We start from the raw sequence: 12,873 nt of genomic DNA, 5'->3' as shown, positions 1-12,873 counted from the left end.
TGCAACATAACAAAATGTGAGAAAAGTGAAGGGGTCTGAATACTTTCTGAATGTACTATATATATATATATTGTTGTGGATTTGAGAATTGTGTTGTGGGTTTTTTTTTTGTATTGTTGTCAGTGTAATGAATTGTAAAATATCACCCTCCAGGTTGTGTATAAAGGTCAAAGGTCGTCCCCTTAGTTATTCCATATACAATCACGTAGCAAATCATAGATCTCCCTGTTCAGTAGTTATCTCCTTATTATGTGTATTAGTTTAAGGCTTTGTCTTCCATTAATTGACACTCCATTGCACCGAATTCAAATAAGGTAGATTCCCTTCCAATTCCCCTTTTGTCAGCCATTACCAACTGCATTGGGCGGTTTTCTGCGTGCGGTTTTCTGCATTCGCCGCTGCTGCTTTGGGACCGTGTTTTTCGCCGCAATACTCCATTGAGCACGAGGTCATCTCGGAGCAGAAGGTGGGAGGAGTCAGCCCAGTGCCAGGAACAAGGCGTGGCCTTGCCAACGCCTCCTCTAGGGGTGGGATCGGTGAGCCCTCGCGACCAATCAAGGCCGAGGCGAGCTCACCGATGGGCGTGTCCTGGAGGCTGGCGGCTTGATCGCCCGAGGCACAATAAAAGCGCATGCAAGCCTTTTGAGAGAGACGCGCAGGAAGATCTTTGAGAGAGTCGGCAGATGCGTCAGAGAGCGAGCCCATCACGCAACGCCCCCACAAGAGAGATGAGCTTGACTCCACCACGCAGCTTTGACTCCACCACGCAGCTTTGACTCCACCACGCAGCTTTGACTCCACCACGCAGCTTTGACTCCACCACGCAGCTTTGACTCCACCATGCAGCTTTGACTCCACCACGCAGCTTCGACTCGCTGCTATGCGGGAACCAGTTTGCGGTGGCATCGGTGGCCGTCGAGGTCCAGGCCGACATCCCGTGCGGGATCAAGCCCCAGCCAGCGTCCAGCTGAACCTTCCTCTCCCTCCAGCCATCCACCTCCTGCCATTCCTGTCATCATTCCCCGTGTAAGTGTGCTTGTAGTCTGTCTTTTGTCTTGTCCCTGGGTATAAGTAAGCTTGTATAAGTTAATATTGCACTGTGTCCTTCTGGTCCTTCCCTCCTTTTTGTCTTTATTTTCTTATCTTTCCTTCTCCTTGGTTACTTTTCGTTGTGTACATAATAGGTAGAAATAAATCATATTTGTATTTCCTACCTTGGTTCTTCTTCTTCTTCTTCTTCTTCTTCTTGATATCCGTTCGTCTTTGTCTTTTCCCCATTGAACACCTGTGGCACGATTTGGCCAACGTTTCGGAATCGGGTTAGTTTCTGTTAATAGTTCGTGCCGCGGTTGCTAAAACCGCTCGGCAATTAACATCTGTCCGCGGTACGAACGGGGCTGTGCACCTGCCTTTCCAGAGGTAGCTGGGCAGCGTCAGGGACCCCGTCGGTCAGTCAGAGACGAGGGGATTAATCCCCCTCGGTAAGGGGAACAGAGGCCGACGTTGGGTTCCGTAACAATTGGTGTCTGGGAGTGAGATTTGAGGCCCGAGCCAAATTTTTTATATAACATCAAAAAATTTGGTCAAAATTAAGAGCGCCCGAAATTTTAGAATATCCCAAATTTGAAATCGTGCCATGGATGATCAAAGCGGCTGGATGCCGGTGGGGGAATTAGAAGAGGAGTTAGGGGTAACCCAGGACCACAGGGGGGAAATGGAGGAGGAGAGCAATGAAGATGTGGTTGCGGGGGGATCAGGCGCACAAAATGGCGCCCTTGTGCACGAGGTTTCAGGCGCACAAAATGGCGCCTCGCACGAGCGCGTGGTGGTCGCGCCTGCTGCGCAGATGGGGGTGGGCGACATGCAGGCCTCCATGGCCCAATTCATGGTGGAAATACAGAAAGAGAACGACAGTATGGACAGGTTGGGAGGCCAAATGGAAGCAATGGGAGGCCAAATGGGGGCAATGAGGGACGAAGCAAGGGGTACCAGTGAACGGTTGGGAAATAAATTTGAGCGATTAGGAAATCAAATCGAGGGGCTCGGAAGCAAATTGGAGCGAATCGGTAGTATAGGGTTGGGGACAGAATGGGTGACCGCATGCAAAAATGTGGGGAGACCATGGATCGCATGTTGAGCGAGAGGGTCCCGAGGGTGCACGACGAGGTAAAGCGGGTCAAGGAGCACTGGTTGAGCGAAGTGGAGAAAAGCGTGGGTAAAATGACGGGTATAGAGATCGCGACCCGGGGTATGGGGCAGCCGGCGACCGCTGAGGTAGAGGGAATTTTATTAAAGCCAACGGTCGTTAAAGAACAAGTACAAAAAGTTTTAATTTAAACAAAAGCCGCGTCGATGGTACACAATGCCTAGATGCAGCTGTGCCTATAACGTCGATGTTATAGGCACAGGACATTCCTATTGATTTGATTACTTGATGTTATTTTTGTGCAAAGTGAAAATATATCTCAGCAATTTCCCGTGTGTGGCGACGAATTTTTAATATATCTCGGCATTTTCCTGTCTGTTATTTCAGGTGGTGTATGACTGACCATGCCGCGATTTAAAAAATATATATCTCGGCAATTTCCCATGTGTGGCGACACGTGAACGAAGCTATGCTCCTCTCTCCACATTATTGTGATGACGTATAAATTAAATATTTCATCGTGACGATTGTCATCAAATGGACGAATTTTAAATATATCTCGGCATTTTCCCGTCTCTTATTTCGGGCGGTGTATGACTGGCCATGCCGCGATTAAAAAAAAATATATCTCAATGGACTTGAAGTTACAGGCCTTTGAGAATTCATTTCGTTATATAAAGGGCAACTTTCATCGGATTTTCTTCCCGTTTTTTTTCAACCGAGTCTAAAACGATGTTAGCGACTGTGAAAAATGAAATGATATATCGAATTTGATTTGAAATAAAACTGTGTGAGAGAGGAAGACACCACGGGCCTACAAAACAGGCCTCAAAGCTATGCGAGTTAATAAAATGGTGGATATTTGTTTATATGAAGGCTGTCCCAGAATGGGTGGAGCTATGGTTCCCAGAATGGGTGGAGCTTTGAGGTTTTGTCTTCTCTGCAAGAACAAGAAGAAGAAGAACAACAACAACAACAGCAGAGGGCACTCTGAGCAGCGTCTGCGACGCGGCTAAAAAGAAATAGTTAAAATCTGGCTTGTAGAGACGGCAGAATTAAAAAAGCACCAGTTGGAGGGAGAAATGGTTTGTGCATAAAGTCTAAGTTCACATCCTGATGCCGTACTTGCTAATCCTTATAAAGATTTGCAGGTGTTGGTGCAGGGAGGAAGAAGAACCCCGAAGGTGAGACGGGCTGTATATGGTGCCAAGAGGTTTTTCAGCAGGAGGATGTTTGGCGCGAAGAGAATTGTCGCGCGATTGGGATCGATATGGCACCCGGGCGTTGGTGAAGGGTCCCGTGTGAGTGGAAATGGCGCGCGTGTGAGGAAAAAGTGTGCGTCCAAGAGTGAGCGTGTTATAAAGTGTGCAGAGTGCGACACAGAGAATGAGAGCGATACGGAGTGTACGTGCGAGGGTGAGAGTGACCCGGAGAGTGAGCTGGTGGAGGAGCGGGTGCGAGGATGCACGTTTGGAATGGACGGCGAGGGTGTGTGAGAAAGCACACCTGAGTTGGTTGTGGCACGGGTGTGGGAGAGCCCATCGGAGCGTGTGAGTGGGTGGATGCAAGAGTGCACGCCCATGGTGAGTGGTACGGAGTACGTACCGAGGGAGAGTGCGCAAGACGGTGCGTGAGGTGTGTTAAGGGAGTGTGCGAACGGCGAGTGTGCGCGAGAGGTGTGGTGTGTAACAGGGAGTGCGGAGGTGGAATGGACGGAGTGTGCGGGATGTATGAGCAACAAACGGAACGAGTGGTGTGAGCATGCAGAGGAGGCATCGACGTTGACCGGGGCAGCGTTTAGGGCAACAGTTAGCCGACGCGAGCACTCGGGGCGCGGTGCGCTTTGTTGGATGCTCGGCCCGGCACGGATCGGTGCTGCATCGCTTCTCTTCGAAGCGTCGTTGCCAATTCGGGCCTGGCCCGGCCCTGCACGGTCGAGTCCGGGCCTTGTCGGGCAAGGCGACCGGTCCGGTTCAAGGGCAAGTAGGAGGAAGCGGTTTTGGTGCCCCCTGGCGGGTGCGGGGTTCCGACCGGGCGAGATTGAGCCATCGGGCCGGGGACCGCAAGGTGCCACGCCGAGATGGTGCGTGGAATCTCGGCCCAACCAAACAGCCTCCCTTGCACCGAATGCCGGACGGATTCAACCTGCAGGTGACCAAACCACCGGAATTCATTGCTCGGCTTTGCGAAGGCGAGTGTTAATGATGTGACGACGAACCGAGGCTCAGATATAGCGGACTGTGATGATGATAGTGTTTTGGACCCGAAATTGAGGATAGGGAATTTGTGATCGGCAAAAATATGATGATTGGCAGATATATATATATATTTTTTTTTTTCCCTTGTATACTGAATCAAGGCTCGTGGAAGAGCTAACATTTATTTCACAAACAAATCAACCAGACAAACAAAATATACAAAAAGAGGGAGCGGAAGACAAGATGGGGAGAGAAGGGGAAGCACACAACCACAACATTTGAGAGCAGGGAGAAGTGTGGGAGGGAGAGGGCTTGGGGGGAGGAGGCGTGGGAAGGGGGGGGAGAGGTATAAAACACAAGGGGACCGAAATTAGCGGGGGTAGAAAAGATCAAGGTTTTGGATGGGGGAGGATAAGAGATGGTGGTGAACAGCTGTTTTAAAGACCTGGAGGGTGGAGTGGGATTGAAGAGAGTGAGGGAGTTTGTTCTAGAGGCGGGAGAAAAGAGGAATGAAGGAGTGAAGGTGAGCAGAAAGTCTTGATTTTGGCAGTTTAACCATAAGAGGGTTGCAGACAGATCTTGTGCGACCTGTAGGAATATTTGGGGAACAGAGCCCAGAGACAGCTGGGGGGGGGGGGGGGCAAGGCCAGAGAGGAGTCGGTAGAAGACGGAAAGACCACCAACCTGCCTGTGGTGAGTGAGTGAGAGGCCCTTGGAGTTAGCTTCATCGCGGGAGATTCCAATGATTCTGAATGCTTTGGTTTCAACAGCGTGAAGACGAGCTAGGTGTGAGGCAGGTGCACCAGCCCAGAGGGGAGAGCAGTATTCCATAGAGCTGCGGATGAAAGCCTTGTATGTGGTGAGGAGCTCAGGTGTGCCAAGGAAGGACTTCGCACAACGGAGGATGCCCAGTCGGCGACTGGCTTTGGAGGCCAGATTTGAAATGTGGTTTTCCCAGGAAAGATCATGGCAAATAGTGAGACCCAAAAGCTTGAGTGACAGAACTTCTTGGAGAGGATTATTCAGAAAGTGGATGGGAGGGTTGTCCAGTCGGTCTTTTCGGAGAGACATCGTAAGAGTGTGAGATTTATCAGGATTGAAAGACATGTTCCATTTGTTTGCCCAGTCTGTGATTTTGTCCAGGTCTGCAGAGAGTGAGGAGGCTGCAGACTGCCGATCTGAGGGATGAGGAATGGAGCGATAGAGAGTAGAGTCGTCAGCAAAGAGATAGAGAGGATTTTCAAGAGAGTCAGAGAGATCATTGATGAAGACCAGAAAAAGCACAGGGCCCAGAACACTACCTTGGGGAACTCCAGCCTGAACAGGAGGAGGAGATGAGAGAAACCCATTCAGGGTCACACGTTGACTACGACCAGAGAGGAAGTCCGCCAGCCATGCGTGGAGATTTCCATGGATACCAGACCCTATCGAAGGCACGTGAAATGTCAAGGGAGACAGCACTAATTTCCTGTTTGGCGTTGAGGACCTCCATCCATTGTTGAGAAAGCAGAAGCAGCATGTCCAGAGTAGAGTGACCAGGTCTGAAACCAAATTGATGATCAGAGATCAAGCCATTGGAGAAGAGGAAAGATTTCATATCTGAAGCAATGATGGATTCCATGACTTTGCTGATAATTGGGAGAAGGCTGATTGGTCTGTAGTTGCTAGGATCTGTGTTTTTTTTTTTTGTATACAAGATCGAGGCTCGTGAAAGAGCGAACATTAATCACACAGAAAGACAAACCGACACATAAAACATATAACATCGGGAGCGGTAGACAAGATGGGGAGAGAGGGGGAAGGACACAAATACAACATTTGAGAGCAGGGACCGAGAGACATGGAGACATCGAGAGATCTGAGAGAGGGCGAGGGCTTTGGGGGGGGGGCATGGGAAGGGGGCGGTGGGAGAGGTATAAAACATATGGACACTGCCAGGACTTCCAGGAAAGAAGTTGGCATTTCAAACAAGGTGGATCTGGGGTGAATTAGCGGGGGTAGAAAAGATCAAGGTTTTGGATGGGGGAAGATAAGAGATGGTGGTGAACAGCTGTTTTAAAGACCTGGAGGGAGGAGTGGGATTGAAGGGAGTGTGGGAGTTTGTTCCAGAGGCGGGAGAAAAGAGGAATGAAGGAGTGAAGGTGAGCAGAGAGTCGAGATTTTGGCAGTTTAACCATCAGAGGCTTGCTGGCAGATCTTGTGTGACCTGTAGGAATATTTGGGGGACAGAGCACAGAGAGAGCTGGGGGAGCAAGGCCGGAGAGGAGTCGGTAGAAGACAGAAAGACCACCTACCTGCCTGCGGTGAGTGAGTGAAAGGCCCTCAGAGATAGCTTCACCGCGGGAGATTCCAATGATTCTGAAAGCTTTGGTTTCAACAGCGTGAAGCAGAGCTAGGTGTGAGGCAGGAGCACCAGCCCATAGGGGAGAACAGTATTCCATTGAGCTGCGGATGAAAGCCTTGTATGTGGTGAGGAGCTCAGGTGTGCCTAGGAAGGACTTCGCACGACGGAGGATGCCCAGTCGGCGACTGGCTTTGCAGGCCAGCTTGGAAATGTGGTTTTCCCAAGAAAGATCATGGCAGATAGTGAGACCCAAAAGCTTGAGCGACAGAACTTCTTGGAGAGGATTGTTGAGAAAGTAGATGGGAGGGTTGTCCAGTCGATCTTTTCGGAGAGACATAGTAAGAGTGTGAGATTTGTCAGGATTGAAAGACATGTTCCACTTGTTTGACCAGTCTGTGATTTTGTCCAGGTCTTTTTGCACCTTTTTTGTGCAAAGCGGTGATGTTGGCTGATTTCCAAGCAGATGGCAGATGACCTTGAGCAAAAGAGAGGGTGAAGAGAACAGAAAGAGGGAGTGAAAGAGCGGAAGAACATGCTTTTAGGACCCGTGGGCTGATGCCGTCAGGACCAGTTGCAAAATCAGAGTCGAGGGTTGACAGAAACTTTTCCACCTTGTCAGGAGGAAAGGACACAGAGTCCAGGAGCAGCTGGGTACGACTGGGTACTGTGGGTACAGAGAGGGATGGGTTTGGGACACAAGATTTAGAGGCAAACACAGAGTTGAGGCATTCAGCTTTTTCACGTGCGGAGTCAGCCTTTAAGCCATTTGAGGTGAGGGAGGGGATGGAGGGGGAACAAACACCAGAAACAGATTTGACCAGACGCCACCAGGATTTGGAAGAGGGAGACAGATAAGAGAGTTCGGTCTTGAGAACGGTGAGATATTGTTGCCTGGCTCTCCTGAGGGTGGACACACACTTGTTTCGGGCTTTGTTAAAGGAAATGAGATTTCCTTCCGTTGGATTTGCTTTCCAGGAGACGAAAGCAAGTTGTTTCAGGGCAACAGCCTCACCACAAGATTCCGTGTACCATGGACGGGAGGAAGGGTATGACAACTGAAGACGAGATGGGATAAATCTGTGCATGAGAGAGAGCAATTTACTTTGAAAGAATTCCCAGGATGAGTTGATGTCAGAGGCGGTAGAGATGGGAGACCAGTCCAGATGATTGATGGCTGCTTGAAGACCGTGCCAGTTGGCCTGAGTGAAATGCCAGACTCGTCGACGCTGAGGAGGCTCTCTGAGAATGGTCAGAGAGATGTCCACTTTGACAAGCACATGATCAGATGAGCCGATTGGAGCAGAAGAAGAGCAGCAGACATTTTCAGGGAAGTTAGTCATAACCAAGTCCAGAAGAGAAGATGCTCCGTTGACTGAGATCCGGGTCGGGAAATTGACAGATTGTGTCAGTCCCAGTGAGTCGCAGAAGTCCTTTGCTGAGGAGCCATGGCTGGTGAGAAAGTTACCCACACCCAGCCAACTGGCATGGTGACCATTGAAATCACCACATATGAGGAAGAGAGAGTTCGGATGAGTAGATAGAAGTTGGTCCATATTATCAGACAGCGAGATGTAATGGAGTCATCACTGTTTGGTGGACGGTACAACACACATATGAACAAGAGGTGGGAGCGAAGGGGAAGCCGTAGCCAGAGGTATTCCTGGGGGTGAGGTGGAGAGAGTGCAGTGCAGGGCGAGTGAGGAAGAGAGTTTTTGATAAAGATAGCAACCTCACCTCCAGGACGAGGCTCAGGTCTATCATACCGGAGGAGGGAGTCACCCGGGAGAGATACTAAGGAATCAGAGAAATCATGAAGGAGGAAAGTTTCTGTTAAGCAGATCACATCTGGTTTGTCAGAAGCAACCTGTATGGAGAGATCAGTCAAGTTTGAGCGAAGGCCCCGGATGTTTGAGGTCCATACCGTTAATGAAGAGGAAGGGGGAGCATCGGTTACAGAACAGGGGGGGGGGGAGGGGTAGGGTAAGATGTGGAAAAGGAGGAAGAGGTAGGGACAGCTGTTGAAGGTGTGTCAGAGATTTCAGAGATTTCAGAATAGCTTGGAGAAAGAGAAGAATGGGGTGGACAAAAGGTTTGATGGAGATTTGGTGAGGCACAGTGAGGTGTTATTTGAGGAGGGGGAAGAGCGAGGCAGAAGGTTGGGGGAGATGAAGGTGAAAGTTGGAAGGGGGAAGAAGCAGGGAGGATGCTTTGAGGGGGAGGGGTGAGAGGGGAGTCGAGGAGGGGAGGAGCGAGGGAGAGTCTCGGAGGGGAGGGGTGTGGGGGGAGTTTAGGAGGGAGGGAAGGGAAGGGGTAAGGGGGGAGATTTGAAAGGGATGGGTGATGGGGAGGATTTGGAGGGGAGGGGTGAGATTGGATTTTGAAACGTGTACGATTCATGGGAAACGAACATTTTTTGCAAAATGAGTTTGAGACCTTTGAGTCAAAAATACGTTTGAGGAAGCTGAAGGAGGGGTGGAGTTCTGGAGAGTTTAGGGAATGTAGAAAAGAGGAACTGTTAGAGATGGTATTATTTATTTTTTTTGGAATGAATAGATTTGGTGAGCAAGACGAAAGCATCCTTTTGTAGGAGAAGAAGAAAAAGGTGTTATAATATATGAGAGAAAATAGTTGTTCAGGGGAGAGATTATACATTTCTAACTACGTGATCGCATGATCGCGAACAACGTGAACGAAGAACGAACGAACAAGTAAGAACAACAAATGAACGAATAAGACCTGAGAAGGAAATATTTTTTGGGGTTTTTTTTTTTTTGAGTAGAGATATTAAACAAGGAGGTATGGGGTGAACGACTGGGACGAAACAGAGAACGAAAATAAATGCAGCGCATTCGACGAACCGCTGCGAAAAACAAAACCACAAGGTCGGAGACGGTACGGTAGCCTAAGCCTGCGAGTACTAGGCCTCAGAATACTCGATATGCATTAACCGACGATTGTGTATACATGTACGAAAAATTAGCACCGAGAATTTTCCTAAAGATACGCTATAGGTACACACACCGAAAGATAGATACAGTCTCGACAAAAACACAATTGTGAAAGATTACTTAGCTTCGAAAGCGTGAGCGCATGGAACAGCTTCGAAAAGACGTGACCTCGCCGTGATTGGTAGAATGATCGGCAGATGATTGGCAAACTTTGATTGGCTGAAATTTGATGCGCAAAATTTGTAGTGAGAGATACCCGTTGTGGTGGGATGGCAACTCTGCCATCTCTCACATAGGGGGCAAAGGAGCAATAGCTATGGGGTTTGGCAGTGAAAACGGGAGGGAGGGTTTGGATAATGTATAGGGATCCAGAGACGATTGACCATAGGTAACGGTAAGTTTAAGTAGCAACATTGGACAGGTAGTGGGGACATAGAGAGGGTAGTTGGATTATAATGACGAGGGAGCGCAATAATATAAGGGGCGACGGGGAAGCGCGAGTTTTAGTAGGGCACCAGGTAGATTAGATGATGCCGTGTGTGTGTGTGTTGAAAGTGTACTCAGCAGCGTATTGTGAGAAGTGTGAGATGAGTGACATTGTGTTGAGTGAATGAGCTTGCAAGTGGTGCAAGTGACGAACGTGTGTCCATGGTGCAGCCGGTGGGTGCGTCCATGGTGCAGCCGATGTGTGCGTCTGTGGTGCAGCCGATGGGTGCCTCTCGGGCTTGGTGAAATGAGGAATTGCTAGGCAATGCTCGGGAGGTGATTGTGAGTTGTGTTGAGCATGGAGGTGTATGGAGCAGTGCATGAGTGAGTAATTGGGGATTGTGTGTTGTGTTGACCAAATGGTCCAGGGAGGAAGGAGGGTGCAGGAAGCACCAGGTGTAGGAGTGATTGCACAGGTGTGCAAATTACAGGTGTATGGAGAATGGTTGTGTGGAATACATGGAGTATGGAATATATGGAGTATGGAATGGATGGTCATGGAGTGAGTATGGTGGAAACTGTGGAGTGGAGTGGATGGTGCGAAGGTGTGAATGGGGGAAAAGTGGACCCTATCACAAATACCCGGGGAGGGTAGTTTAAGAGTTAGGTAGAGGGTACAGGTAAATTGTGGTTGGATATTGGCATCTGTGGTGCGTGGTGGAAGAATGGTGTTTGGATGGGTGCATTAGTGACGTGGAAATGGCTGGGCGTGTGACCTGTTAGTATGTGTAGTTGAATGGGCACTCCACCACTGTGAGGATGTCGGCCAGGTGAGGCTGCAGGTGGGCTCTGGGAGCCGTTAGAGTTGTGGATGGGGCCGAGGATCCAGAGGACGGACCCGGGTAGCCCAGTGCCAGAGAGGGCACTGAGTGGGGAGAGCGCCAGGGGGCCTTCCCCACTAGATAGGTTAGGATAAGGAGCAGGTAAGCTCGGAGGCAACTGCAGTGGTGGAGGTGTGCAGGTGGGTAGACCTGCTGGGAGAGCCACACGACCCAGTCCGGAAATTGTGCAAGGGCACAGTGAGTTGAATCAGGGGAGTGAGACCCCAAATTGATGAAGCACCACAGTTTGGTCAATGGGAATTTGGTTCTTAAAACCGCATAGAGTAAGATGGCCAATGGTTTGGCAGGGAAAGACCCCGGGTAGTGTAAAGTGAATTAATGTCATTTAGAAGATAGTTAGGATTAAGAATCTCCTCGCACCATCTACATCCACTCACCTGAGGTGACAGAACTCCACACCATGCCAGGTTGTTTTTATTATTTTTTGTGTAAATGGTTGAAATGTGAGATGCATCATGACGTGGGTGTGACATTGTGCTTTGTTGTTCCATCTCTCCCTCCTTATGAGGATTGCTGATGAATTGGGTGATGTCAAATTTGGTTAGAGGGATTGTGGGGACGAATTTGGTATAGGGGAAATATAGGGAAGACGAGACAGTAGTGACGAATTTGTAAATGTGTAGATTTTTGTACATATGGGGTAAGGGCAAGGGTAGAGTAGGTAACAGGGGGGGTGACGTACGGTAGGGACAAGCTTTCTCACTTCGCTCTCCGTACGCACCTCGTGTCTTGCATTGCCTTGTTTGATGTGTACCCTTGTGACCTTACCCCTCACTCACCTGTCTTCTCCCCCCCCCCCCCTTGTCTCCCACCCGAGGACTGTGCGCCACTGGGCGCCGAGGGGAGCATGCGGGAGTCCGCCATTGTGTGCAAGAACTCTCGCAACCACAGCTGCCTGCATCGATGCACCACTTATGGACCACATGTCTGTGGCTGAGCACCACTTATGGACCCCATGGGTTGGGGCATGGCCCCTCTGCTGGAAGAGGCCATGATGGCCCGAGATCTTGCTGGCGGACCTTGGTAGCATGGCACAAATGTCACACAGGTGAACCACTCATATCCGGTCCCTGTGGGCCATAAATAAAAACGGACATGTTTTGTGCATTTCATTTTATTATGTCCAAATAGGCCGCCAGTAAGAAGATGAAGAAAGACAACATCAGGAAGAACATTGGCCAGCAGAGGGAGCCGAAGAGCAAGAACACCACCAGGGGTTTGTTTGGTTATTTTTATGATGAACTGTGGTGACTGTGCACTGATTGGTGCTTTATGGTGTTTTGGTGTGTTTTTGGTGCTGTATGGTGCGTCGATGCCGGGCAAGCTGTCTCCCCCCAAAAAAGAACAATTACAGGTCCTGGGTTAGTTTTGTAAATACAAGTAGCATCAACTGTAAATAATGCTCCCCCATCGTTCATGTTGTAGTTTGAAGACAATTCCGCAATTCGGTTAGCTGTGGGCGTAAATATGTTAGATAGGGTGCAATGCAGCAGAGGGACATATTTATTTGTGTTTTAAAACTGTCACACTCAGGGTCAGGTTAAATGTAGAGGGAACTACACCTACGTGCCACACTAAAGGTAAAAGTTTAATTGGCCCGGGCCGTGCCTAAGAGGAGGATGATGCAGTGTTGTGGATTTGAGAATTGTGATGTGGGTTTTTTTTTTGTATTGTTGTCAGTGTAATGAATTGTTGTAAAATATCACCCTCCAGGTTGTGTATAAAGGTCAAAGGTCATCCCCTTAGTTATTCCATATACAATCACGTAGCAAATCATAGATCTCCCTGTTCAGTAGTTATCTCCTTATTATGTGTATTAGTTTAAGGCTTTGTCTTCCATTAATTGACACTCCATTGCACCGAATTCAAATGAGGTAGATTCCCTTCCAATTCCCCTTTTGTCAGCCAT

At 49.2% G+C, this 12,873-nt stretch overlaps 1 protein-coding gene across 1 annotated transcript in view; it reads right to left on the bottom strand.

Moving 5' to 3' along the window:
- Positions 1-12,873, bottom strand: part of LOC144890777 (T-cell surface glycoprotein CD4-like) — an 88,691-nt gene that overhangs the window by 58,247 nt on the left and 17,571 nt on the right. The window lies entirely within an intron of this gene.

Source organism: Myxine glutinosa, chromosome 1, assembly GCF_964187855.1.
Source record: "Myxine glutinosa chromosome 1, kmMyxGlut1.1, whole genome shotgun sequence".
Taxonomy (NCBI): domain Eukaryota; kingdom Metazoa; phylum Chordata; class Myxini; order Myxiniformes; family Myxinidae; genus Myxine; species Myxine glutinosa.
The sequence above is the reverse complement of the archived record's forward strand: the minus strand, read 5'-3'. Positions and strand labels throughout refer to the sequence as shown.